Genomic DNA, 27,613 nt, shown 5'->3' on the forward strand with positions numbered 1-27,613 from the left:
ATTTATGATCCTTAAGCTTATGCTACTTCTGAGGGTAATATTCATCAATTTAAATACTTTTATAAAAATTCTGTATCTACTAAGTGTTTTTGTGACCTTACTATATCTGTAAGCCATCCAAGATTCCTTTTCAAAGTTTATAGTCTTTGGTTTTCTAAATATTGTCAAAAGATGGGGGGGGGAACCCTTAAACTCAAGGGTGTTCTTGTGGAATTTGGCTCCTACATCCCATTTCTGTCTGTATAGCTTAATTTTTTTCTAGCAATGAAAATATGTTCTCATCACCTCCACAATACAAAGCAAAATTTTGGCTCACGGCCTTTTGCAATTGTGAATAAGCTGTCAAGGCATTAATATTTTAGTTGCTCCAAAGTTGATTTGAGGGAATTTTAATCTTATTTTATTTGTTTTCCAAAGTGACTACTCTAAACCTCTCTTTTCATGTTGGAAAATAAAAAATGACAGACATGGCTAAAACTGACAGTCAAAATATAGACAACTGTGCCCTGTTGAATGCACATTTTGTTCTAGATGAAATGGTGTTCTCCTGGAAAAGACAAGAGCTGAAAGTAATGTATATCAGCTTGGTAAAAATTTTTTTGGTTATAACAGGAGGGAAATGATATTTATTGAATCTCTTCAGGCCCTGTGCTAAGTTATTTATATTATTTCATTTAGTTTTTATAACCCCAGCCATGCCATTTTACAGATGAGGAAGTAGAAGCACAAAAGGGTTCAAATTTCTACCTGTCTTAGAGCTAGTATAGACCTCTTGCCTTTTGTACTACACCAGGTTCTCTCTAGTCTGTCAGTCTAACCTATCAGCCTCAGCTGCCTGGAATACTGTGTTGAAAAAAAATTCCGAAGCCATGAGAAAGAATCATATGTTTAATGAGCAAGCCACTCCAAGGCCAAGAGCAACATTGGCAGCGGGTATACAATTTGCAAATATATTATTTGTCCCCTATATAATACATGAAGCTTTATTGGTAATTTTAGCTGAAAGTAGGGAGCTGGAAGGAATATAAAATCCTCATGGATTCTAGCCTTAAAATTATTCTCTTAGTAAATACAGATTTTCTATGAGCTAGCCTTTCCCCTGGTTAGACTATTTTCTTACCATTATTTTATTTTCATCCTAAAATCTTTAACTACTTTTTATCCTTTGGGAATGAGTCCCTCACTACCAATATTCAAAGAGTTAGTTCAGCATTATGATCAACATTATACTGTTGGAAACTTATTTGTAAATACTCTAGTGTAGACAGTGTAATCTATACGTGTGTAAAATAATCTGTACCCTAGGAATTGTGGTCAACATGAAGGATCCCAGGTGAAGAGTATACACTCCAGAAAGCAGAAGACTAGTATTTACATACCACTATCTAAATTCATACCTGAAGTTCTATAAATTAGCATAAAAGATACAGAAATAATTTTTTAGTTGGCACATGTGCAGGTATTCAATATATGTGATTGGGTTGATTAAAAGGGTTTGCATAGGCAACTCCATCATTGTGTGTACAGGGATTAAGAATCTGGCAAGCCCTGCATTCAGAGGAGTGCCATAAATCCAGAATTCTATTCAGGCCTGTGCCTACTTAATGAAAGATTTGAGCCTGGCTAGAAAGGAAGCTGATTCTGCAGTCAGAATACTGTTACAATTGCCACAGAGTGAACCTTTTGCATAAGGTGCTTGCCAGGGCAACCAAAAGGATAAAGAGAGAGCTTCCCCAAGTGTACAGAATGGGGTTTGTAACTGTTTTTGTGCCTACTAATAAATGTTTGCACATGTGAAGAATTTAGTCTCCGAGACTGGCTTCCATTATAGCATACCACATGGTATTGAGGTTATCTGAAAGGAAGCAGTGCCTACATCTAATGACTGGAGACTATTGACATTCACCACAAAGAGCCAGACAAATCAGCTTAGGTCATTTTATAATAACCAATTACTTCGGGAAGCCCAGGAGAGACCTTTTCTTCCTCCTCTCTCCCATTCCCCAACATTCCAGAGTTATTCACTGGGAAGGAGGGGAAGTTGTTCAAAAGACACAGCCCTATAACTCTTAAGTCACTGGACTCTAGCTTGGGGTCAGTGGGGTACAGGTGGGAGCAGAGGTTTGAATCAGATATGAGATGACATTTCAACTTGAAAATAAACATTTACCTTCCTCAAATTTAGGAGCTGGGCAAAGATGTAATTAAGAAATTCCTGTTCTCAGTGATAAAAGGAAGTTTGACACAGAACAGCTAGAGGTACTGATAGATAAAAACAAAATCACTTTGTCTCTAGATCCTCAATGAATTGAGACTCCTCAATAAACCAGCCATGCTACCATGAAAAGAATTTTGTATGGTTGGGCTAATGCTATAAGGTATATACAGTCTGAGGTCTCCAGATCTCATATTCCTCCTAACCCTCCAAGAGCAGGATGTTCATTTCTCCTAGTGTAGCAGAATGATTTCTATTTTAAGATGTTGAGCATGGAAAAACAGAAATAAGAACCAGTGGCTAGCTCTTGTGACCATGATGAGTGTTCACTACTTGTACATATACACAGAATATCACCTTTCTGAGTGTCTGCCTCCCACCATAGCTGTTGTCTCAGAGAGAGGCAACAAGTTACCTTTCAAAAATATTCAAGCCTAGGGGGTACCTGGTTGGTTCAGTCGGTTGAGCGTCCGACTTTGGCTCAGGTCATGATCTCATGCCTCGTGAGGTTGAGCCCCTCATTGGGCTTGCTGCTGTCAGCACGGAGCCTGCTTTGAATCTTCTGTCCCCCAGCTCTCTGCCCCTTCCCCACTTGTGCTCTCTCAAAACTAAATAAATATTTAAATACATATATATATATATATATTTGAATATATATATATATATTCGAATATATATATATATATATATTCGAATATATATATATATTTTCAAGGCTAAATCTTGAAAATATATATATATATATTTGAATATATATATATATATTTGAATATATATATATATTTTCAAAGCTAAATCTCCACTTGGCCAATTTAATTTTCCTCTAATAGTGCAGACTGAATGAAGAAATAGGTGAAAATTTGAAAGTTGAAAAAAAAAAGATATTGAGATATTCTAAATCATTTGGTTTCATCTATCAGGTCAGAAGCCAGATTGTGGTTTAAAAATCAACAAACAAGACTAAAACTACCAGAAAAAAATTTCCCCTTTGGCTAACATCCCAAAATTACCAATTTGTCTAGTGAATAAACCAAATTGACATACAGAGAAAAATAAATACTATAAAAATTCTAATGGGAATGATTTTTATGGATAAAACTGATGGCTAAGAATTGATAACAAACGCACAAGCAAACTTAGTCATTATAATGTTATAATGTACTCTGTGCTCTAAGAGATAAGAATTTTAAATCAATTGCTTTAGATTTTTGTTTAACATGCTAAACCAAGCAGATGCAAGAAGTGTTCTTACTTTGCTTCAAAGATATATATATATGTTGCAGAAAAAAATAGGAAAAACATTTAGAAATACTTAGATGAGCTTGAAAACAAGACAGAAACATCTTCAGGTTACAAAATACCAAGGAAATTCAAAGACAGAGAAGTTAGTCTGAGTTAAACAGGTGGAAGCATTCATTAGTAACATGGCACAAAACTAACTGGGCTCCTGCATAAAGCCAAGAGCTAGGCAGGTGGTGTTCCATTTATAAACAGGAATAGAAATATTCTACCCATGGTAAATTACTAATGGGGAAGCAATCTATCAGCAAGGGGTAAACTCTGAGCTGAAGGGGGGATAGTCCCTTTCTATGTGAGGGAATGGGATCCAGTCAATTTTTTTATTGCCTCTGTCCCATATACAGACAGCCAGCCAGGAATCACAGAAAAGAAGGAAAGCCAGACACTGATCTGGGACAAGAAGGAAAGATGGAACAACAGAAAATAGGAACAGAGAGGAACAAAATATAAGTGATGTTTGCAAGGAAATAAGAGATAAGGGAAGGAGATAAGAGAAATAAGTAGGGCAGCTGGGTTTGCTCAGTTGGTTAAGCATCTGACTCTTGATTTCAGCTCAGGTCAATAACCTCATGGGTTGTAAGTTCAAGTCCCAAGTCAAGCTCTGCACTGACAGCATGGAGCCTGCTTGGATGCGCGTTCCCTCACTCTCTCTCTCTCTCTCTCTCTCTCTCTCTCTATCTCTCTGCCCCTCCTTGGCACTCTCTCTCTCTCAAAATACATAAATAAACATTTTTAAAAAGAAAAGAGAGATATTGTATTTCTTTTTTTTTTTTTTAATTTTTTAATGTTTATTTATTTTTGAGAGAGACAGAGCGTGAGCAGGGGAAGGGCAGAGAGAGGGAGACAGAATCCGAAGCAGGCTCCAGGCTCTGAGCTGTCAGCACAGAGCCCGACACAGGGCTTAAACTCACAAACCATGAGCCAAAGTAAGCCACTCAACTGACTGAGCCACTCAGGGGCCCCATAGAGAGCTATGGTATTTCTTTCTTTCATTTTTATTTTTTTTAACATTTATTTATCTTTGAGAGAGAGACAGACAGAGTATGAACTAGGGAAGAGGTAGAGAGAGGGAGACACAGAATCCGAAGCAGGCTCCAGGCTCTGAGTTGTCAGCACAGAGCCCCACACAGGGCTCGAACTCATGGGCTATGAGATCATGACCTGAGCCAAAGTTGGATGCTCAACTAACTGAGCCACCCAGGCGCCCCAAGAGCTATTGCATTTCTAAAAAAGGATCAGAATATCATAAAAGAAACATTTAAAATGACAACAAAAGAACTCTTGGGAATTCAAATTATTGTGGCTTAATGCAGTGAATATAAAGCCAAAATTAAGGAAATTTCCCAGTTATTAAATGAAGATATAGAAAAGTAGAAAATATTTGAGAAAATATGAAACTAGAGGATCAATTTAGGAGACCCAGAAGAGAAAGAGAAACATGGAAAATGGTGAGACGGAATTATCACCAAAATGACATAAGAAAACTTCCCATAATTAAAAGATGTATTTTTCTAGATTGAATGGGCCCACTGAGTGTTCATGAGAATGAATACAAATCTGAATGGCACTAGGGCCCGTGTCATGAAAATTCAGAATACTGAAAATAAAAAGAAGATCCTAAATACTTCCACAGAGAAAAAAAAATCTGCCAGCATATAAATATTTGGGAATCAAAATGGTATCAGACTTGCTAAGATGAACACTGACGATTTAGAAGACAATCCAGGCAGACTTTCAGAAGTTTTAGGGAAAATGATTTCCAGCCTAGAATTCTATGCTCAACCTAATAATCAGTCAAGTATAAGATAAACTGAAGATGCTTACAAAACTGTGTCTCCTCTGCACCCATGTGCAGGAAGCTCCCAGATGCTTTTCTTCATCAAAACAAGGAAATAAAGAAAGAGGAAGAATGGGATCTAGGAAGCAGAGGATTCAAATTTCAGCCCACATGCAAAGGAAATTCCTTTCAATCCTAGGAAGGAAATTCTTAAGATGACTGTGAAATAAAGATTTAGAACAACTAGCTGTGCAACAAATCTAGAAAATTCCAAGATGTTTTCAGGAAGGGTATCTTTCAATAAAAAAAAAAAAATGACAAACATCTGATGTATCTGATTGTATAGAAAAGGCCTTGACATTCACATTAGTGATAGAAACCTAAGCAGGTAAAAGAAATAGAGTAATTATTATATCACGATAGGAGGAGGGGAAAGAGAGTACTCTGAGAAATTAAATGTAATTATAGTATACTATTTGGTCAGGTAGAAGCAATATTTATACAGCCATAACAATGTTGGAAGGGTGAGGAATATGGTGTCTATTTCTGTAGTTTCCCTTCTGTCTCACAGATCTATTTGTCTATTCTTATACCAATGTCAAACTGTCTTGATTACAGTGGCTTTATTAATGGTAGACATTACTTGTTAACCTCCCACAACTGGAGATAAAGATTTATCACTTAAAAAAAAAAGATTTATCACTTTTATGCTGCAGGTTATTTACATTTTCAAATAATATGTTCAATACGTCTTGTATAATAAATACACTACATAGGAGCTAAAAATTCTGGAAAGCCAGGGACAATAGTATTTTCATTGTGTTTTTAAAACTTAATAATTGGAACAACTGCTTGAAACTTGCTGTCTGAAGCTTGAATAAAAATATACTGAGCAAATTATTTGAAAATGTAACTAACATTGTTTAAAATTAGGTTTATGCTATGTTTTCAAACTTTTTGGACAGCCTATATATCATTAATCATAATAAATATAATGGATTTATCTCATACAGCAAATGATAAAAATCTCTGAGAATTATATTTATAATTGTATATATGCTATTTATGAAATATATCCTTTATAATAATTACACAGAAATATCAAAAATGAAAGTTTTAAAATTTATAAAGTTTAACAAGTAACATAGAAAGATGTAGTAGCAAGCAATGTATATTAATAGAAGACAAAATAGAATTTAAGGTGAATTGATGAAAAGAATACTTCACCAGGAAGATTAAAAAAATCATGAACTTATATGTATCAAACAACATAGCCTTGAAACATATGACTAATTTTAACAGTGATAATGACAAATTTTCTACAGAGAAATGGACAGATTCACAATGTTAGCAGGAGATACTGACATAACGTCCTTGGAAATTAATAGATTCAGAAACTTTTAAAAATTATCAACATTTTACCAAATTGATCTTTTTATGGCCCTGACTTTCTGTACCATTTAAACAGGATATTCACCTCTTTAGTTTAACTAATTCCACTTTTTTTCATCTTTTCTCTTGCATTCTGTTTTTTCCCCAGTCTTCTATTCATTTTCATCTTTTGGCCCTTTCCTATCAGATGCTGAGAGCTTTTATAAATATTTATGAACTGTTCCTTGTCTTTCTTGATGAAGAAAAACATAAACACCATTTTCATTATTCACCAGCTATTTCCTCTGTGTGCAAACTGGAATGACTCTGTCTGATCACTGTGATGGTATTTGCTACCAAGTCCTTTATAAATACTAAATGGTGCATTTTTTCACGTTGTGTACCAAGTGAAGCAGGTTCTCTTTATATACCAGAAGGCCTATCCAAATGACACATATTTGCTTTATCAACCTCTATAAAAGTCTAGCGGTAATTTATATTGATTACATAGTAAGAAACTCCATCCCTGGTACATGTTCTTACAGCTGCCAAGCCACACCTGTAGAAATGCTAACTCACATCTGGTTCCATAAATCTGTTCTTTCTGATCCTCTGGAGAGATATTTTTATGTAAACTATATAGCTACATGTGGAACAGGAAAGACCAAAGCAGATGGCTAAATCTAGTAACCATTTCCACCCCAAGTCTTGAGCTCTTACTCTCTTTCTTGACTTTGATGTCTTCCTATTTGAGAGTTGATCCAATCACTCATTTTATTAAAGTGTGTCTTAGAAGTTTTATTTATTCTTAGGTAATCAACACAAAGTGCTGATATTATTGTGCTTTTAGAAGCTGTTAAGAACTACCTTTGAGTCAACAATATTAGTTTCATTCATTGATAAATAAATTCCTCCAATCATTTTTATATGAAGATACCAAGAAAGGTACCAACATTTCCTCATCATTATATATTTTCACTTTTATTTATTTCATTGTATGTGTTATATCTCTACACAAAGGAACTTTAAAAACAAACTAACTATAATGAATCAAAAAACTGGTTTCTTTGAAGGCAACTCATTTGTAATTACTATTTGAACTAAATTTAGCTCCCCACTCCAACAAAGTGGTTTGCTAGTAAAGGACAACATTAAGGAAGTAACCGTGATAGAAAAGACAATAATGACCCTAATAAGGGAAAGTTATAAAGCCACAAATCCAAATAACAATAGAGCTAGAAGAAACCATATTTAGTTCAACCGCTTTATTATAAGAACTGATGTCTCAGAAGGCTGAGTCACCTGCCTGATGTCATCAAGTTGCTCAAAGGCATAAACTGAATTTAACGGATTCTTTCTGCTATTATCTGCTGCTAACTCATATTTCAAAGAAAGTTTGGAAGCTTAGAATACGGGAGGCTGTTTATTATTGAGATGATTTCTATAAATCAAGCCCCTCCATAATTTATATTTTAGTAATAGATATTTTTCATAAACTGTGTGATATTTTTAAATTGCCAAAATGTATAGACTTCAAGATTTGGGGGAACATGGATAAGGTCTCTTTTTTTCCTTCGTTAGTGTCTAAGCTCTTACAAGTAACTGTGGTATGGTGCAACTTAAGAGCAGAGTTTCAGCAATTCAACAGCCAGGCAAACCCTTTCACGTTAATGCTTCTGTCTAAAACAGAAGCATGGAGTGGCAGTTGTAGGTGCTGCTAGATATTACCATCTGTTTGGGATGGCCAGCTTCAGTGACAGAAGCAACAGGGTTCCAACATCTGGCATCAGTGTGGAGCAGGCTGAGGAATCTGCTAATGGTCTCAAGGGAAACAAACCAGAGACCAGAAGAGGCCCAGGGTATTTCAGGTGGGAAGTCCTCAGGAGATTGCTGGTCCGGATGGCATATGTTCAAGAAAAGAGCTTGTTTATGCAATTTTCACTGAAGTATTATGAGTTCCACCAAGATCTTCATAAAGTACGTATTACATTTTTACCATATTAAACATTATTCTGCTTTAAGGGACTTAAAAAAGTAAAGCACATCAGGGAAAGCTTAAGGCAATCCAAATAAAGTATGGAGTTGTGTTAATAATGCCATCGATATTGTTTCATTAGTTGTGACAAATGTGCATAGTAACATTAACAATTTAGGAAACTGGGTGTGGGCATACCAGAACTCTAATATTCTTGCAACTCTTCCGTAAATCCAAAATCTATTCTAAAATAAAATTTTATTGTAAAAATAATAAAAATATACAATTTGACCCACCCGTATGATTGCTTGTGCAAGCTTGGTCCCAAGCACACTTGCTAGGATCAAATACGCTTTTCTTCTACTCTTCCTTTTAGTTTCCTAGAGCATTTTTAAACTTTAATGTATATGGCTATAGATATTATAATCATAGACATTACAAAGCACAGCACTTTCATATAAGTGATCTCGTGTTAGAAATAGAAATGCTGATGAAAGACAATTTTAATAAATCTGAGAGTGACAAGATCCTTAGGTTTTAGATAAAGCTTGTAAAAAAACTTTTCTGACTATACTGGAGAAAAAGCTCAAATTGAATGGTAACCTGTCTTAAAGATCTTTTTTACCACCTTGGGGTTTCAGACTGCCTCAAACAAGGTAATTGTCAATACAGCTTTTAAAGGTGAGGATGGGAAGGAATATGCTTGCCCCCAGAGCTAAAAACAAGGAAAGAAGGAAAGGCTGAAATTAGGGATGGGGCAGCCCCAGAAAGAGTAATTTTTGGAAGTCTCAAATTCTAAACTTTGAATCTAGAGAGTTTCCTGTATGAATAGATGACTTACATCTTCCAAAAAATCCCAACTAGCAAAAGCCTTCATATTTCAAAGGAAAAATAAAAGAAAACCATGTATTAAAGATCTCTGGCGGGGCGCCTGGGTGGCGCAGTCGGTTAAGCGTCCGACTTCAGCCAGGTCACGATCTCGCGGTCCGTGAGTTCGAGCCCCGCGTCAGGCTCTGGGCTGATGGCTCGGAGCCTGGAGCCTGTTTCCGATTCTGTGTCTCCCTCTCTCTCTGCCCCTCCCCCGTTCATGCTCTGTCTCTCTCTGTCCCAAAAATGAATGAACGTTGAAAAAAAAAAAAAAAATTAAAAAAAAAAAAAAAAAAAAAAAAAAAGATCTCTGGCTACCTAAAATGCCTTTACATTAAAGATCTCATTGCTCCCTAGCTGGGTGTTAGAGAGAAGGGAAAAGGCCATTGTCAGTTTATAACTGGGAAGCTGGAGGCACAAGGAGTCTGTTCAAAGTCACGCAGGCTGTCAGCTGTGGACGTGAGCCAGAAACTGGGGCCACTTTTCTATCAGACCACCACCTGGAATCTGAGGCCCCACAAAATAGAAGAGCCAAGATTCAAAAACTTAAACCTTACTGTGAATACTCTCAGGAAAAAGAACCAGCGAGCTAAAAACTACTCCCAGTAGAAAGAGTGATTGTTTTATTTTAACAGCATATCTAAGAACAGAAATATGGAAAAGCATGAAAGTTAAAACAAAATCTTAACCTCCCACACTTCTCATTTCCTCAAACACAGGTGGGTCTGCAGTTCCAGGCTGGCTGATATAATCACTCTGTCCAGTTTTAGGGCGATAGAGAGCTCTTGGCTGCTATAACCATCTGTCCAGTTTTAGGGCGATAGGGAGCTCCTTGGGTATATATTTCCATTCCACCACTACTGTAACTATATACCTACCCTGCAGAATGTGGCTGAAGCATTCTGATTTTTCCTTGTCTTACCTTTTCAAGCCTTTTTAAAAGGATCTATCTAAGCAACAGAGGCATGAGGCCATCATGGCTAAAGCATATGGCTGCCAACAGCAGAACATTTCCAAATGTATAAATCCCAACAGGAGAAGAAACAAAAAATAGGAGAAGGAGAAGGAGGAAGAGGGGAAGGAGAAGAAGAAAAGAGAAGGATGACAAAGGAGGGGAGGGACAGGGGAGGAGGGTCAGAAGGAAGGAAGGAGAAAGCTTTAATAAAACCCTCACTTCCTTCCATAAAGTATCTTCTTTCATTGTTTTTTCCCCTCATTCATTAATTTTTAAGAGAGAAAGAAAATTATGGTCACATAGAAAGTAAGAAGAAAGAAAGTAAGAAGATTAAAAGAAAGAAAGTAAGTAGATTAAAAGGAGAATAGCTTTTTCCAGCTGACATAGTGCTACAACTGGCAAGTTTTTCAGGTATCTATGGATTGGTTTCCAGTAATTTGCAAGAGGCGAATGTTCTGCCTTTCTCATTTTAGAATTGAGGAGGTTCAGGCCTTCCTCGCATGACCTAAATTGATAATTGAAGTGATCTTTCAGAATGAACCATAAGCTGCACGTGATTGAAACATAAAAAGAACTACACTTGAAAGGGACTTAAGTCAATGTTTATTCTATCTTTTTTGCCTTGAAGTTTATTTCTACAGATGTTAAACCTACAGCAGCATTGCTAGGCCTTTGGTACGTAATATTTTAGAAGTGAAAATACCCCAAATTACTGAAGGCATAATGGAGGAAACAAACAGCTTTGATTCTCATTTTCTCTTCATTTTTCAGGCCATAAATTTTGTAACTCTAATTGTATACATGCACACATATCAAAAACATATCCTGTAAGATTCCAGACACGTACACATAACATATCTACACAACAATTCTAGACCCAGCTGCTTACATGGTGTAGAGATTGTGCTAGTCTCTGGGCAAAGGTGCTGAAGTAGTGGACAGTCCAATAGGGGCTCATATGAGACCCAAAGCAGATTGTAACATTTGATGGTGGTCGTAGTTGCTTGTGTACGTACGTGTTCAGACATGCAGGAAATCTGTCCTGCATGTATAATGGCAGACAGAGTGGCCTCCCTGAGAGGCAGTCAAGATTGTACCAAAACAAAAGAGATAGAGGGAGAAGAACAACTCTGACCCAGAGGGAAGAGAAGAGGTGATAAGGAAAAATAGAACCACACATTGAGTTTTTTTGGGTGGAAATAAAAATGAGAATCAGAACACAATTTTTTTTTGGGGGGTACAGAAACAGAAGGAGTGGTTGCTAGGTGAAATGAGGTCTGTAGAGTCAGAAAACTACACCATAGATAGGATAACTGTCCATCTGAGTTTGCCTGGGAGTCTCCACTTCAGACTGTTATTGTAAGGAAATTATTAATAGCTCCTCCTTTCCCTATCGGAAATGTCCTGGTCTGGATTGGATAATAAATGGCACCGTCACCCTCTTATCTGCCACCTCTGGCCTGAGACAGGGCATAGCCATAAGTAAGACTGAAACTAGGAAATGGAACCACAAAGAGCTTTTAAAAAGGGGTGAAGAGAAACAATGGCTAAAGAAAAAAGGCATTAGGGGACAAGATATAATGCATTGGCAATTTGTAATCAACCATGCCAAACACAGATAAAGTTAGGGAGAATGTTGAGAGGAAAAGTATATAAAAACTTCAGGATAAATGCAGAAGAGACAAAAGAAAACAAAGACAAAAGACAAATGATTCAGAGCATAAATATGTGCAGGCTACTAATATTTTCTCTTGTATATGGAGATTCGTGGTTACGAGCAGCATGTATAAAAATGACTGAAAATGGCCATCCTTACTTTCCACCCTGCGCAGGCACACACAAAGTCTGTCGGTTGCTGCCTCCCAGTCGGCTGCTCCAAAGCTGCTGACATCCAGCTTAGGGCTCTGCCTCTCAGACTCACAGGCTGCCTCGGCCAAGCTTTCCCACCACCAAGCCCCCTCCCCGACTTCTGATGGTTGCATACCAGACTGTCTGCCACCGTGGTTTCACAGGCTTCCACAGATAGGCCACAGTATGTGAAGCAGCATTTCAGTGCGTCATTTCAGAGACCTCTTTTGACTTTTTACTGCATCAGAATTTTGTACTGCAAAGCCAGTAAGTAAATGTCAAGAGCAAGTTCAAAAGGCCAAGTGATTTCTAGCTAAGCAACTCCTAGACCCAGAGGGAAGATGGAATACCACCAGCAATAGGGCCTTTGGCATTTAGAGGTTCAGAAAATACGTTGTATGGATTTCTACCACCATTTTGAACTGGAGCATATTATGGGTTAAATTGTGCCACTCTCAAAATTCTCATGTTGAAGCCCTAACCCTCAGATTGTGACCTTATGTGGAGATAGGGTCTTTACAGAGGTAATCAAGTTAAAATGAGGTCATTAGAATAGGCCCTAATCCAATATGGCTGGTGTCTTTTGAGAAGAGGAAATTTTGGCACAGATACATGTGCAGCAAGAATGCTGTATGAACATGAAGATGGCAATCTATAAGCCAAGGAGAGAAGCCTGGAACAGATCCTCCCCTCAGAGCTCTCAGAAGGACTGATGCTGCTGACACCTTGAGATTGGAACTCAGCCCTCTGCAACTGCGAGACAAGAAAGTTTTGTTGTTGCAACCATCTGGTTTGTGGTGCTTTGTTACAGCAGCCCCAGGGAACTAATGCCTCAGAGGCAGTCTGGTCAAAGATGGGAGCGAGGAAAAGTTGACCAGACTTTTTATAGGGCCTTCCTTTCCCTGAGAAGACTAAGCAGTGTTTCTCTGAGTTATCTAAAAGAAAGGGCACTCCCTGTGGCAAGACTGGACTGGTGGGTCCTTAGGAAATAATTTCAATTGCTCATGCCTCAGTTTCTCCCTCCATGAAGTTGGTTATAGAGCTTGTGTTCTGAAATCCCCATTATGACTGATTGTTAAGGCAAAGAGTGGTCATACTGATATTCTGAGTTTGAGGCAGGAAGATAAAACTTACATGTGGAGACTTATTAATAAATACTACATCTGAAACGGCTGGTCAAGTGAGTGGACTCTAACTTCCTGAGTCAACCTGTGCAGAGAGGTACAGTCCCTGACTTCCCACCTGATCCTCACAGAACCAGCTCGGTCTTGGCCTTTTGAATATCTAACTTTGACATGATAAAAGACTAAAATGACTCATATACTTGAATAAAGAGTTTCATCTTTCAGTACATAATTCCAGACTATTTCCCCTGAATCGGGGAAAAGGGTGTAACTGCTTGTCAAACTATCTCTGCTACCAGGAAAGAAAAATACAAAAGTATTCCTGCAGGCTTTTTTTTTTTTTTTTTTTTTAACTGTAATAGGCCTAGATTCTCATCCTGTCTCTCACTTGAATTATCTCTTGAGTCAGTAGTGAAAGAAACGGTGTTTAGCCCTGCTTCCTTATATGGCAGGGAATGACAATGTGCTTGTCTATTTGAACAGCAATGTGGCTCTCTGACAAATTATAATGATTGGTTTTGGAAACCTCCTGCTCTGGTTTCCATCGTATTCCTGAGGAAAGACACAAAACAGACAGCTGTAAGGAAATGGAAAGGGCTGGACTCAGGGAGTGGCACTGAATCTGGCTCTGCCATTTGCCAGCTGTGTGACTTTGGGCAAGTTCTTTAATTTATTTTACTGCCCTGAGGTGGTGATCTTCAACTAGAAGTGCCTGTCACATAATAAGTGTGCCAGCAAGATATCTGAATGAACTAGCTTATCTTCTTAACCATCTCTAACCTATAAGGGCTAGTGATAACTATCCATCATCCATTTTTATTCACTGTCCCTCCCAAATTCAGTATTTTTCCCCAGATAAGTCTTAATTGTCTCTTCTCTCTGTCTCTCTCATTCTCTCCTCTTTCCTCCCTCTCTCATTCCAGGTCAAAAACTTAACTAGGGGCGCCTGGGTGGCTCAGTCAGTTAAGCGTCGGTCTCCGGCTTAAGTCATGATCTCATGGCTCGTGGGTTTGGGCCCCGTCTTGGGCTCTGTGCTTACAGCTCAGAGCCTGGAGCCTGCTTTGGATTCTGTGTCTCCCTCTCTCTCTGCCCTCCCCCATTTGTACTCTGTCTCTCTTTCTCTGTCAAAAATAAATAAACATTAAAAAAATTAAACAAAACAAACTTAACTAGAACCCACTACCCCATCCAGCCTCAGGAATAATAAACGCCATCAGCCATACTAGATAAATATGATTTAGGATATTAAAAGCAACACACATCCAATGATAAGGGTAGGGAAGAAAACTTTGTGGCTGAAAGGAGTGGTGGACGTTGTCTGCTTCTGCAGAGCAGGGCTGTGCAAGCTCCAAAGACAGACAGAAATGGTTAGAAAGTGCTTATGCTGACCTGAAACAGGGTTTCCTACAACTGATATCTACTGGTCCTGGTCCTACCCAACGGAGAACCTGACGTGAAAGAAGTTGGCTTCTTCTGCTCCACTGACACAATGGCCATGGAGTAGCCAACCTGGGAGTGTGTGGCTTGGGGTATGGGAACCAGTGGGAGCCCATCCCTATAGATAGACTCACAGGAAGTCAGAGCCGATAGCTGATGATTTTTAATTTAGTGCCCACATGTGCAAAGCAGTTTAGAGATATAATTTCTAATCCTTATAACTGGAGGAATAATTATCCCCTTCCTATAAGGTGAAGAAACAGGCTAGAAAACAGTAAATTTGAGCTATAAACTTAAGTCATCTGGATTCCAAAGTTTGTTCTCAAATAGGTCACACCTTTGGGGCCATACACAAACCAGGGGTCTCCATTGTTGGAGTAATTAGCAACAGGCAGCAAAGCATTGTGGACTATGGAGCCAGATTATCCAGGTTTGAATCCTGGCTCTGTCACTTACTAGCCGTGTGCTTAGACATGTTACTTAACCTAATTGTAACTTAGTTTCCTTACCTGTAAATTTGGTTCTTGTATGGAGATTAATTGTTTGATTTTTATCTAATAAACATCTATATGCTACCTAGCATGTGCCAGGCACAGTTCTAGGCATTCAGTAATAACATAATTAGAAAGGAATCAATGAGTTCAAATGTGAATACTGGCTTCAGCTTGCTTTATCAAGAAGAAATTATAGACATTTATTCCTTTACTCATTAACTCTCTTCTGTGTGTGGGGTGAGGCACTTTTTTAGTTTCAAGTCACAGCACTGAAAAACCCAAAGTCCTGATTCATGGTGCTTATGTTCTAGAGCATAAGAAATGATCAACAAACAAATAAATATGCAATCATAAGCATACATTATGAATCTGCATGCAACAAAGTATAAGAGGTATTCTGACTGGCTCTCCTGTGCAGAGGCTAATTTTATCAATTTGATACCTTAGGTGAATTAATAGTAAATGTTTCGCAACAAACTCCGGGAGGTTAAAGGAGAGCAGCGGAGACTGATTTGTAGCATTTGCTAATTTCAGTGGTGTTTTTCCATCATACAGATACAATAAATGTAACTAACTTCCAGATCACAGATAATAATAAAACATAAGAAAATAATTAGGGAGGAATGAGTTTTGAGTATTTATTACCTTGGTTTTTAATATAATTTAATTATAAGTTTATCAAATTTAATTTTTTTTTTTAAATTTTTTTTTTCAATGTTTATTTATTTTTGGGACAGAGAGAGACAGAGCATGAACGGGGGAGGGGCAGAGAGAGAGGGAGACACAGAATCGGAAACAGGCTCCAGGCTCTGAGCCATCAGCCCAGAGCCCGACGCGGGGCTCGAACTCACGGACCGCGAGATCGTGACCTGGCTGAAGTCGGACACTCAACCGACTGCGCCACCCAGGCGCCCCTCAAATTTAATTTTTAATAATGACTATGTTTAACAGCTGGGTCTCAAAATCTTGAAAATTTAACAATTGGCTTTTGGGAACTAGTATGAGCTGGTTTCCCATACTACGGTTTAGGGAGCATGGAGAGGGGGAACAGTGTGAGAGGGAAATGAGACTGAGTCAGTGTGGTGTCATTATGCGTGTGGATCCTAATCAAATTCCTTGCTCTTCTCCAGCAAGCCCTGCCTTCATGTACACAGTGGAAGCACTGCTCTATAAACCTAACTGCATCGGTACAAACACAGTAGCAATTCTGGCATTCTTATTGGACCAGGTTACTCACGCAGAGATACTTTTAGCTCTATAATCCTCAGTGAATATAATTTATGTCCTTGGTGCTCTGAATACGGTAGATTCTTCTGCACAAGTTACACGGTAGATTCTTCTGCACAAGTTACACCTTCAGGATGTAATTCCTGCCTATTGACCCTAGAGATGGATTTTCAGTTCTGCAAAAGCATTTGCCTGAGGCCTCTTGTCTCTTAGGGCTTAGATGCTTCTGAAAGGCCCATCCACAGAAGCGCCTAAACCAGAGACTATGATGGCCCTGGCCTCAGAGGAGATGCAGGGGGAGGGTGGAGGAAGCTTCTTCCCCCTTCCACTCAGGATTTGTACATTCCTCACCACAAGGCTGAGGACAGAGAAAAATATCTTCTGTTTTTCCTGGTAAGTTAAATATCTAAAGTAATCTAAACAAACATCTTAAGGACAGAAATACGTAAAGAGAAAATTTTTTCTCAATTCACCCCTCCCCCAAATCCTAAATTTCACTTAGTAATGGTGGCTGGAACAGGAAGTGGAAATACCATGAGAAATTTTATTCTTGCCACATTTCCAATGCTTTACAAAAGCAAACACTGGAAATCTCATCAGAAAACTTGACCTTACAGGGTTGATAGCTTTGTGCCCAAACCAAGAATATGGGAAGCTGGAGGAATTTTCAGACAAATATTCTAGCTCTTCCGAAGAGACTTTGGGAAAACTGATTATTTGGAATATGACGCTGTAACTTTCAGAAAGAAATTACACAAAACTAAACAACTAGGCTTCTGAGAAATAAGTTACTCCATACATCTACTATAAATTATTTTAAGCATAGATGTACAGAACTGTTTCTGAGCCAGGGATTTTAGCAGAATCACCAGAGAGTTCTTACAAACTACAGATGCTGGACCTTGCTCTAGATCTACTGAATCACAATCTCCAGGGGATGGTACTCAGGGATATATGTTTTCGAAAAGCCCTACAGTTGATCCTGATTAAGACACTGGTTAAGATCTACTGGACTATTGATTATAGGCAAATCGGGCTGTAATGTATAATCCAAATCCATGGACTGTTCATAACGGGACATTCTCTCTTGCTTCTTTCAGGGGAAGCAATCCATTAGACTGAAATTGTTAACAGCCTGGGACTTAGAAGCTGTGTGTTTCAGAACTGCCTTTGCCACTAATTAACTGGGAGATCTTGGTCAAGTCATTTGGCTTGTTCTTTCATTCAACAGATACTGGGCCTCTGTGATGTGCCAGGAAGTGGGTATATATTAATAATAATAATAATAAAAAGATGTTCCTGCCCCTATAAATCTTACTGACATTAATCAAAGAAACTTACAAATACATGTATAATTTTACTTGGTATGGTTAGGCTTTAGTTCCTCATCTGCAAAATGAAAAATCACTGGTTCTTTTTTTTTTTCCAAGCATTTCTTCTTTTAAAAAAAATTTTTTTTCAACGTTTATTTATTTTTGGGACAGAGAGAGACAGAGCATGAACGGGGGAGGGGCAGAGAGAGAGGGAGACACAGAATCGGAAACAGGCTCCAGGCTCCGAGCCATCAGCCCAGAGCCCGATGCGGGGCTCGAACTCACGGACCGCGAGATCGTGACCTGGCTGAAGTCGGACGCTTAACCGACTGCGCCACCCAGGCGCTCCCCCAAGCATTTCTTCTTAAAACCATAAATTTCTTGTCCCAACTTCCACATAATGTACGTTTTAAGTTCACTAGCTGAGTGAGAAAATACAATACCAAAAGCTACTATGAATTCAATAACTATTTTAAGTAAATTAACATTTTATCTTCATAATGCATCAATGTAACTAGAAAAATAGTAACACATACTGTGCAAGATGTATTATTTACTCAGTTTGTCAAAAACATTTGCTGCATATATGGATTTGTTAACCTCTTGCAATAATTTTGTGGCCTCCCAGGGATCTAAAGTGCGGAGGTTAGGAACCTACGGACCACATCAATGATGTGAAATACACAGTACCTGAGTAGTAATGTCCCTTTTCTTCCACAACAGACATCACTGTCAATGACAGCATCTGTGGCCTCCAGTAAGCCTAGGACTCAGCCTCAGAACCCTTCTCAATACCCTGACCCAGATGATCCCTACCAATTGCTTCGAGCTGGCAAACAGATGAAAAATTATCTGCACCCCCTGGCTAAATGCCTCCTAAGACCCTGCCCAGCTTTAAAAATACAGGATACATGTATTCAGTTCTGCTGTCTTGATAATCACAAATGCCTTCTCCCCTCTCCATATGAAAGTACTCCAAATATTTGAAGACATCCATGTGGCCCCTAATTTTCCTTCCTTTGGGATTAACAGTTCCAGATCTCTTATCTGTTCCTCATATTCTGTTCTCCCGACCCTCCTGGACCGCCTTTGACACTCATTCCAGGATACATATTTGGGAATGCTTCTCTGAGGAACAAGCCAAGAGTAGAGCACATTGTTTTGTTTGGTTTTGTTTTACTTCCTGTGACAGCCATCAAGACAGGTGTTCGGTGAATGAAAGATTACACTACAAACACTGCTTAGAACTGAAACTTCCACTGATTGAGTACGCTTTTATGCATTAAGCTTATGAAATACTGTCATTTACATTGAGAGGTAGTTTTTTATTTATGACAATTATTAAGTCATTATTTATTGAATTTTAAAGATTGCCTTAGTTGAGGGGGGGAGCCATAGCACACCTATGACTCATACAAAGTTTCATGCCAACAAAAACACTCAAGTGTTTTTCTTTAGAATCTTTCTCAAATGGGTAATTCTTATTTTTTCAATTATTAGCAGTGCAAGCTTCCAAGCTAACCTCCCTTAAGATTGGTTCATTGGACAATGCCAAAGTGGTCATCAAATACTGTATGACCCTGAGACTGAGTGTTTGCCTCTCCAGGAATTCAGTCACATAAAAATTAGAATGACCTTCACTGGTAGCTGTTGGACATTCAAGCTAATTTGCCTTCCATGCCTAACTTTCTCTTCTAAGTAAAACTGCCCACTGATCTTTTTATTTTCCCCAGGGGTGGCAGTGACTACTGCTCCAGACCCACTGGGAATTTATCCATAAGCATGCCAGGAACCTCTGATACCTACTCCGGCTAAGGGATTTGCCAAAGACAATAGTTATCAGCTGAGCCACTCAGGACTCCTCTCTCAGAATCTGATCAGGAAGCACAGAAGGAATTTTCTAGTCTGTAGAACAACAGGAAGAAGCAGCCACGTGTGCTGCAGCTGAGTTACATTAATAGAAGCACAGAGACCTCTGCTGAGATACTTTGACCCACCTTGATTTAAACCCCATCTTTGAACCCCAGTCCTATGGTGGCTTCTGTTCTTGGATTTCCTTGCGATCCCATCCCTTTATTATGCCATATGCATCTTACAATCTTGTCCCTTCCCTTGAGCTACCGAAGCCTATTAACATAGATTCTATTTGTTCTGAGCACAGTGCCAGGTGTTCTCGCCCATGCTACTGTACTGGTCTGCACACTGCCTTGCTAATAAGCTGGCTCTTTGTTTCTAAGCCTCTGCCTGCCTTCTGATTTTTGCTGTTTTTCTTTTACTTAGTGGGCTGTGATTCACACGTTAGTCCCTTGTTAAACGTTATTTCCATTCTGGCTTAGACCCTCCTGATCCCCATGGAACTAATGTCCTTGATGCTTCTGGTCCCTGGACCTCTTGGGCACTTTGCCCTGGTCCTGCCCATCTTTAGCACACAGGTGATGTCTGCCTAGTTCCCCAGGTTGAGACAAGGGAGAGGGAATGTTACAGGTGGGTGTGAAAGGAACTAATTATATATTCGTACTTAATATGCCCCTCTCCAAGTAAGATGAGTCCTTTACAGCCAATGTTTTCATCCGTATATTCACAAAACAATGCCAGAAACCTCAAGAAATGATTAAAAAGCAATTTATCTTCAAGTTATCCATCACTGAAATATATATAAAGAAAAGCCACGTACTAAAATGAATGCTTACTAAGAACACTCAATTCATTTAAAATACTTCCCCCTCCCAAATATTTATTTTCCTTCAATTACTCCTCGACCGCTGCTTAGCACTCCTTTTATTAAGTTCTTGGTGCTCTCTCAGCACCCACTTCACTGGAGGCACTCCCAGCCTCTCCAGCCCCTACAAGCTCCCCACGTAAAACTGCTTCTCTAGAGATGATCTCCTTTCTTTGAAATGGAGGCCATATGAAGTCATCTACTTCTATGTATCTGTGTATTTACACCATCCTTTCTTCCTTCAAAAAAATCTCGGAAACAGGAAGGGACACCTCCACTCATGCTCCGTTCCCATCCACCCTTGTCTCCAATGGAAATCAAGACCTTACCTCACTCGCCAGCCCAACCACCCCAGGCTCATGGCTTCTCACCTGCCAATCACAAAAGGTGGGTTCACAAAGGACGTGAGGGTTTAGAGTTTTTATCAAGTTTCAAAGGTATCCATGGCAACAACACGGGGAAGAACAATGATAGGCCTACCCCCTCACCTCTCTTGCGTGCCCACAGCCATCCATTCCTTCCTGCCCACCTCCCACACTCACTCACTGCCAGCCAAAGGTGAGTCTGGGGGTGAAAAGCAGAGTGACTCTTTTCCACAGAGACTGCTCCAACATCTACTCTGTCTGCTCTAACTCTTCCCTGCTCTGCCAAAAAAAAACTGAAGAGGTCTTCCCCTATCATGACCCTTCTGCGGTTTTCTGGGCTTCATTCTAAAGCTGGGGCATTACAGATTGTCAGTGTTGGATCAGAAAAGCACTTGTGTGAACGGGAGTGGGAGGAGTTAGGGAAGTTGGGAGAAATAGAAGACTGGGGGTAGGGAAGTTAGGGAGGCCACCAGGGGTCAGTCACCGGAGAGCCAGCTGGGGATACTAAAGACCGAGGGAAACAGAGGAGTAGAGGCTAGATCCATGGAGCAGTCTGGTCTCAATACCAACAGGAACCACAGCCAGGTGCTCCTGATTACCTCACCCTCTCTACGAGGCCCAGGCTTGACATGCTGGGATTAGTTCCATGCTTTTGGCTGGAGGCAGAGAAACTGCCTCATTTACTAAGGCCTTTCTGTTGTCAGCACCTTGTCACTGGTCTTCTACTCAAGTAGATCTTCAGATTTCTCGGTTCCTGGACAGGGCCTTGCATCACTGATGACCCATCTCATTCTGCCTCCCGATACTTGTGTTCTCCTGGTCACTGATCACCAAGGCCAAAATTTAGACTACACTGGAGTGGACCAGTATTTCCTGGACTCTGGGCTCAGTGTTCTAGAAATAATTAGAATTCAGAAGGTACTAGTCAAGGTACTGAGGAAGGAACAGATAATCAGGGATACTAGGTAAGAAGTGGAGGGTACCAGTCAAGATGAACATAATGTCTAGAGGCCTCAGATTGCACACAGTTTGAAGCAGACAGCCTACAGAGGAGAGGGGTAAACAGCCTCATCTCATTTGGACATCTACACTGCTATAGGAGGTAGGAGAAGCATCAGAACGCCCATTCCACACACGAGGTCAAGTGTTGATGGCTTCCTCAAAGGTCTGGGCTATCTGAGAGGGGAACTAGTGCTAGGATTGAGCTCTCAAGGTAGTGCTTCCAAGTTAAGCCTGAGTTGCAAGTATCTTCTTAAATTACCCAAGGACTCAGAACTTATGGGCATCTCTCTAAAGACAGACTTGGATTAGCTTCATAGATGAAGGCCTTTCGGTAAGTATCTAATAGTTCTATTTTTAGGCTCTGAGAAAATTTACCCAGATATCTCTTTTAAAGTCAGAAAATTCTTTGGCAACATCTAACCTCCTCCTCAGGCCTACCATGCTATTTGCATACCACTTGGTCAGCATTTTCCCCTGTCCCCCCACCATGGCCTCACCCCACCACATTTCCAAGACGTGTGATAGACTGCAGGCAGATGGGGATTGAGCTAATTCCTTTACATGCCTGCCTCTACGTCACTTTTCTGTCTTGCTAAAGATTCACCGAGGAGCAGCCATGCTACTCATGGTATCAGGAAGATACCATGAGGTTGTCTCCATGACAATTATATGTGTTTTTAAGAAAAGGCCTACTGAAGGACTCCTGGGTGGCTCAGTTGGTTAAGTGTCTACCTCTTGCTTTTGGCTCAGGTCACGATCTTATGGCTCCTGCAATCGAGGCCCATGTCAGGCCCTGTACTGACAGCACAGAGACTGCTTGGGATTCTCTCTCTCTGCCCCTTCCCTGCTCGTGCTCTCTCTCTCTCTCAAATAAATAAACTTAAAAAACAAAAGAAAAGGCCGGTTGAGGTGCATTTTAGGCTTATCAGACTAGAGACTACCCATGCTGGACTCAGGACCAGCCTATACTGTCTGCCACAGAGCAAGAAATCCTCAGGCTAGTCACAAAAGCCAATCAGAATTGTTCATAGCCTCACCATCAGGACATGCTCTAATGTATCTCATTTAAATCCTTCATGCTCAGTTTAAACCTGGTTCTTCTCTTTAATGCAAGAATTGTGTATTTATTTAAAGAAATTTTTCAATCTGAATTATTTAATTTATTCTATTTATTCCATTGGCTTTGAACAATGGAAACAACCCAGCATGTTATCTATGGATCAGTCGTTGCACATTCCTTGTACTGAGATCAATTTTTTATTCATGACTTTTTGTTCCAGACCTCTGCCATTGTATTTCTCTGTATTAAAATGATTTTTTTTTTTGCACTGCAGTTCCATTGTGCTCTGTTGACCTCCCCATCTGGGGAGATGTGTTCTAGCTAATATTCAATTGGAGGAAAGTAGCACGAAGAGCCGCCTAAAGTTCAATACAAAGTAAAACATCAAATCCCCTTGCTCTATCACATCACTATAGAAAGTAGAACACTTATTTCAAAAAAAATGCCTTCTTGTGGTTGTTGGGGAATGGGGAGCACACAAGGCAGAGAGGAGAGAGTGGTGGCAGCAAAGTTTGAACTTTCAGGGATTTGGAAATGTTGGTTTCAAAATGGAATTTATCCTCAAATCCCAAGATTATAGATTTCCTTCCAAACTGCATTCCCTACATGGTTTAGAGAACAGTTGAAAAAGAAATTGCTCTCCATATTTTGATTGACATTAAAAACGCTGTGAAAATAGTTTGGAACTTGAGCTCTCTGAGGGAAGGACAATAATCAAACTATAGCTTTCACTTGCAGCCCTTTCTCCCACACTTACTCAGAACTGTTCCAGGAAAATTCACAGGGAACTCTGTTCTCATATATCACTTCTAGGAGGAGAGAGGCATTCTCAAGAAAATTATCCCCAAACTTCTAAATACAAAGAGAAAAGATTAATGAATCTCAACACAAAGCCACCTCACTTGACAGAATAAAAGCAAACTGAGTCAGTTGTTTGGAGTTAGAAACCTTTAATATCCAGCTTTATTTAAAAATTATCAGACTTGCCCTTCTTGCCACATACTGCCTAGTCCTCCCCCAAGCTCTAGCCACACATGCCTGGTTTTGCCAAACACATGAGAAAGATTTTACTATTCCAGTTTACAAGTCCATCTGCATAGCCCTGTTAACAGAAGGGATCTATGAATACCAAGTACTTTGTTCTCATCCACTTTTTTTGACCATGTATTACCATAGCACGAAAATTCCCCCACCCTTTACAATCAGCTCTTTCTAAAAGGAATTCCAGACTACTACCAACTGGCTGCCTTGTACTACTGTTTAAGATGCCCAAATATGTCTGACTATCTTGAAATGAAAGCCTGCTTCTCCCTTTCTGGAACGCACTTGTAAACTACATCTTTTCAAATTCTCTAGTCAGGGGCACACTTTCAAACAGAAAAATAAGATTTGTTAAGAAATGGTTTGGTAGGATGTTAAATGTGATTTCTAAAAACACACCCACCAGCACACGCATTCTCTCATTATTAGGTTTTATAGGAAACAGACCTTGGTAGGCATCTTCCTGTCTTGGCAAATATCAGATCAGTTACATTAACCCAACTGGTGCTAAATGCTCTTGCCACGAACTCTGACCTTATTTCCTTGCAGCTCGAGAAGTCCAGTCTTAATTAAATACAGGTAGCAGAATAATATGTAAATGCCTTTGGTTAAGAACCTTTACTTTTTGGCTTCTCATTAACCTAAAAAGTTGTTGTTTCTAAAGCAAAACCTCTTTAAATCTCTGGTAATAAAAGATGCAAGCGAGACCACCGGTGTGGGCAGACTGGCACGGCACGCCTGCTGACCCTGGCCCTGTGGCTATCAGGTAGAATCCCCATTGCACTCCTAAACAAAAGGCTTTCCTTCTCAAGGTTGCCGGTGGTCCCCGAGCATAAGTCTCCGTCCTGTCCCAACTCCAAGAACAGAACTTGAAATCTCATCCTGTTTGTCTTCCGGGAACATCTGCAGGGCGGCAAAGCCCAGTCTGGCTCTGAGAATTTGCATGGTTTATTGGCTTTTACAATCTTGCATCTCCAGCTACCTTAGGCAGGAATGTTGACTGAAACCCGGAGAAAGCCCCCAGACTCTCTGGAAGAGATTAAAAGAAAGCCCTCCATGGCTTACCTCGCAGGCTGCAACTTCTTCCTGGGGACTAAGTCGGAAAGGAAGGACTGATTTCTCTAGCAGGAGCACAGCAAGAGGGCAGGCAGGCAGGCAGCCTAATACACACTGCTCTATTCAATAAAACTCCAGACCGCCCTTCCTTAGCCCCTCCCAGAAGTCCATGCTAAGCGAACACATATCCCCTATGTTTACAGTCGGCAGTCGGTGGTATGCATTGTCCTGTAGTTTTTCTAATAGGCAGCCAATGACGACACCCCGGCCGAGGTGGATGCAGCCTGCCTGTGGAGATGCCTGTCATTCCCTAGGCATGCTCAGGAAATCACTCATCAGAAAAACCGAGACCTAAAAAGCTCTGAAACTGCGCGCAGGCTGCCAAAACCAGCCAGCTACATGCCCTTTTTTGGTTATCCTTAGCAGGGCCTCTGGAAGTGAATCCATTGTCAGGAACAATCATAAGAAATGTTAATCTTGGAGAAAGAGGCTGTCTTGTAGAACACAAATGCAACTTTAAAAAGAAAGCACAGTCTATGAAACAAGAAGTTAACAGTCCATATGTTTAGTGGGGTGGGGGTGGGGAAGGCTTTTAAATTGAGGGAGCCTTAATAGCATATTTCTCTTAAAAGTAGCCATGTATACAAAATGAAATTAAATTGTTCTACAATTTTAAAGTCTGCAATGGCCAGGACCCAGGTCTGTATGTACAGACTACATTCTAACCTGAACGAGGCACAGCCCCCTAAAAATATGTCTACATGTGTTATAAAAACAACTGACAAAAAAAAACTTAGGTCTTTTTTAGTAGGTAATGTTTTCCAGAATAAGTGTAGTGCCAGAAACTCAGCTAGGCAGGGTCCTACAGCCTTGGCGATCCTCACTGGTTTTCCATATCACCCCCCTCTCCACCTCCCCTTTGTCTCCTCAGATTTGGCAACAGGGAGACATTGCTGGCAACTCTGCACAACAGAGAGGGCGTGAAGAGACCCAGCACTTCCTCTGCGACTGCTAGAGACAATGCGTATGCCCACTGAGATGAGACTGCTGTTTTAGCGACTTCTTGAAAGTGCTCCAACCAAGTCTTCCTTGGTAGGACGTGGGCTATGAGAGGGTCAGAATTAGGCAATGCTGAATCAGGATGAAGTTAACTGGCCCATGTGCGCACACAACCTGTGGTTTTGTACTTTTCAATAAAGAATTCACTCAATTCATCAATCAGTACTTAATTCAGTAGTTACAATAACAAAAAATTAGGAGCACTTACTACTTGTCAGGCCAGGAGCTCGGTGCTAGATTTCTGTCTCCTTATCGCTGTGTGTTTAGAAACTGTCTCATCACTGACCAAGAAGACTTAACATATTTTCCTGACTAACTACAAGTCCACAATCTTGGTCTCCAAAAACCTTAGGTTTTACCATATAAGCCTATTTATGAAGATCTGACCTGAAAATAATCTCTACTTAGGAACAAGTGCCTGCCCTTTGCGCCTTATACTGAAGACTTGGGAAGTAACTGATCCACCTGGATAGTTTCCTTCTTCAGTCCTCCAGCATTAGCCAGTTACCCACAGGCGTCGATATCAAGCCTATGCTCATCTCTTTCTTGGGAAGGCTGCCTGTCCTGTCTTCCCAACTCCTACTGCAGCACAGCCTGAAAAAGCTACAGAGCAGGCTGCCAGGCAGAGGGAGAGGTGAGCTTCAAGCATCCCAAGTTAGAACTCGGAATGCACTTTTCCAGGGAAACAGAATAAATAATGGCTGGTGGGAACAGTACAGTCAATGCAGCATTTCAAGGACACTATGGCTCAACCAGGCATTTGTGGAGCACCACCGTTTATAAACTTGTTCCTATGGTAAAATGTTTTCTGATCCCAAGTGAATAATTTGGAAATAAACTTTGGGAACATAACCAGTTTCGCTACTGGGGATGTCCCGTATGTGGACAGGTTGTAAAGACAGAATAACAGTTCATAGTCTGGTAAACTGCTGAGCTTGGAGATGTCATGGCACAGGCATCAATGACCTCTGAAAACAACTCAGTTGGTGATGTCTGTGTGAAGATATGACCTGTGTCCAGAGATGTTTGGGGCCCATGCTCTCCAGGCCATATGGTCTGTGACTCAGTGAGGCCTGTTTTAATGCACTGTTTTCCATGGCCACTGCTGATTCAATCCTAAGCCGCATTCTTCCCGCTTGTGTGAGTAATGCCTTTTGGTTAAACAGCATCAGGGCATAATTTGCAATCTATGAATAAAATAAGTACCAGCTTTCCAGAGGAAAGAAAAGTTGCACTACAAATGGGGAAAATATTATCAGCAGGAAACATGGAAAGGACATGCGTTTTGCATGGTTTTTAGAAGATAAATGGCTAAATATTTTTGGGTTCTGTCTTTAGAAAAGAGAAGTATGTTTCCCTAGATAAATTCTGAATACCTCATTTTCAGGGCATAGTGGATGACCAATCAT

The 27,613-nt window shown here is 40.0% G+C and overlaps 1 protein-coding gene across 8 annotated transcripts in view; it reads right to left on the bottom strand.

The window, feature by feature from the left end:
- The window catches only part of CALD1 (caldesmon 1), a 190,335-nt gene extending 164,846 nt beyond the window's left edge, over positions 1-25,489 (bottom strand). For 2 of the 8 annotated variants that reach the window (XM_086689623.1, XM_086689599.1), the window contains exon 1: positions 25,155-25,487. The gene's annotated coding sequence lies outside the window, so the exon portion shown is untranslated. Of the gene's footprint in view, positions 1-12,443; positions 12,564-23,805; positions 23,901-25,154 lie in introns of all 8 variants that reach the window. The other 6 variants (XM_086689615.1, XM_086689607.1, XM_086689637.1 and 3 more) reach the window with 6 other exon arrangements.
- Between the last annotated feature and the right edge of the window lie 2,124 nt (positions 25,490-27,613).

This window comes from Puma concolor, chromosome A2 (assembly GCF_028749965.1).
Source record: "Puma concolor isolate L17-30 chromosome A2, mPumCon1.1.hap2, whole genome shotgun sequence".
Taxonomy (NCBI): domain Eukaryota; kingdom Metazoa; phylum Chordata; class Mammalia; order Carnivora; family Felidae; genus Puma; species Puma concolor.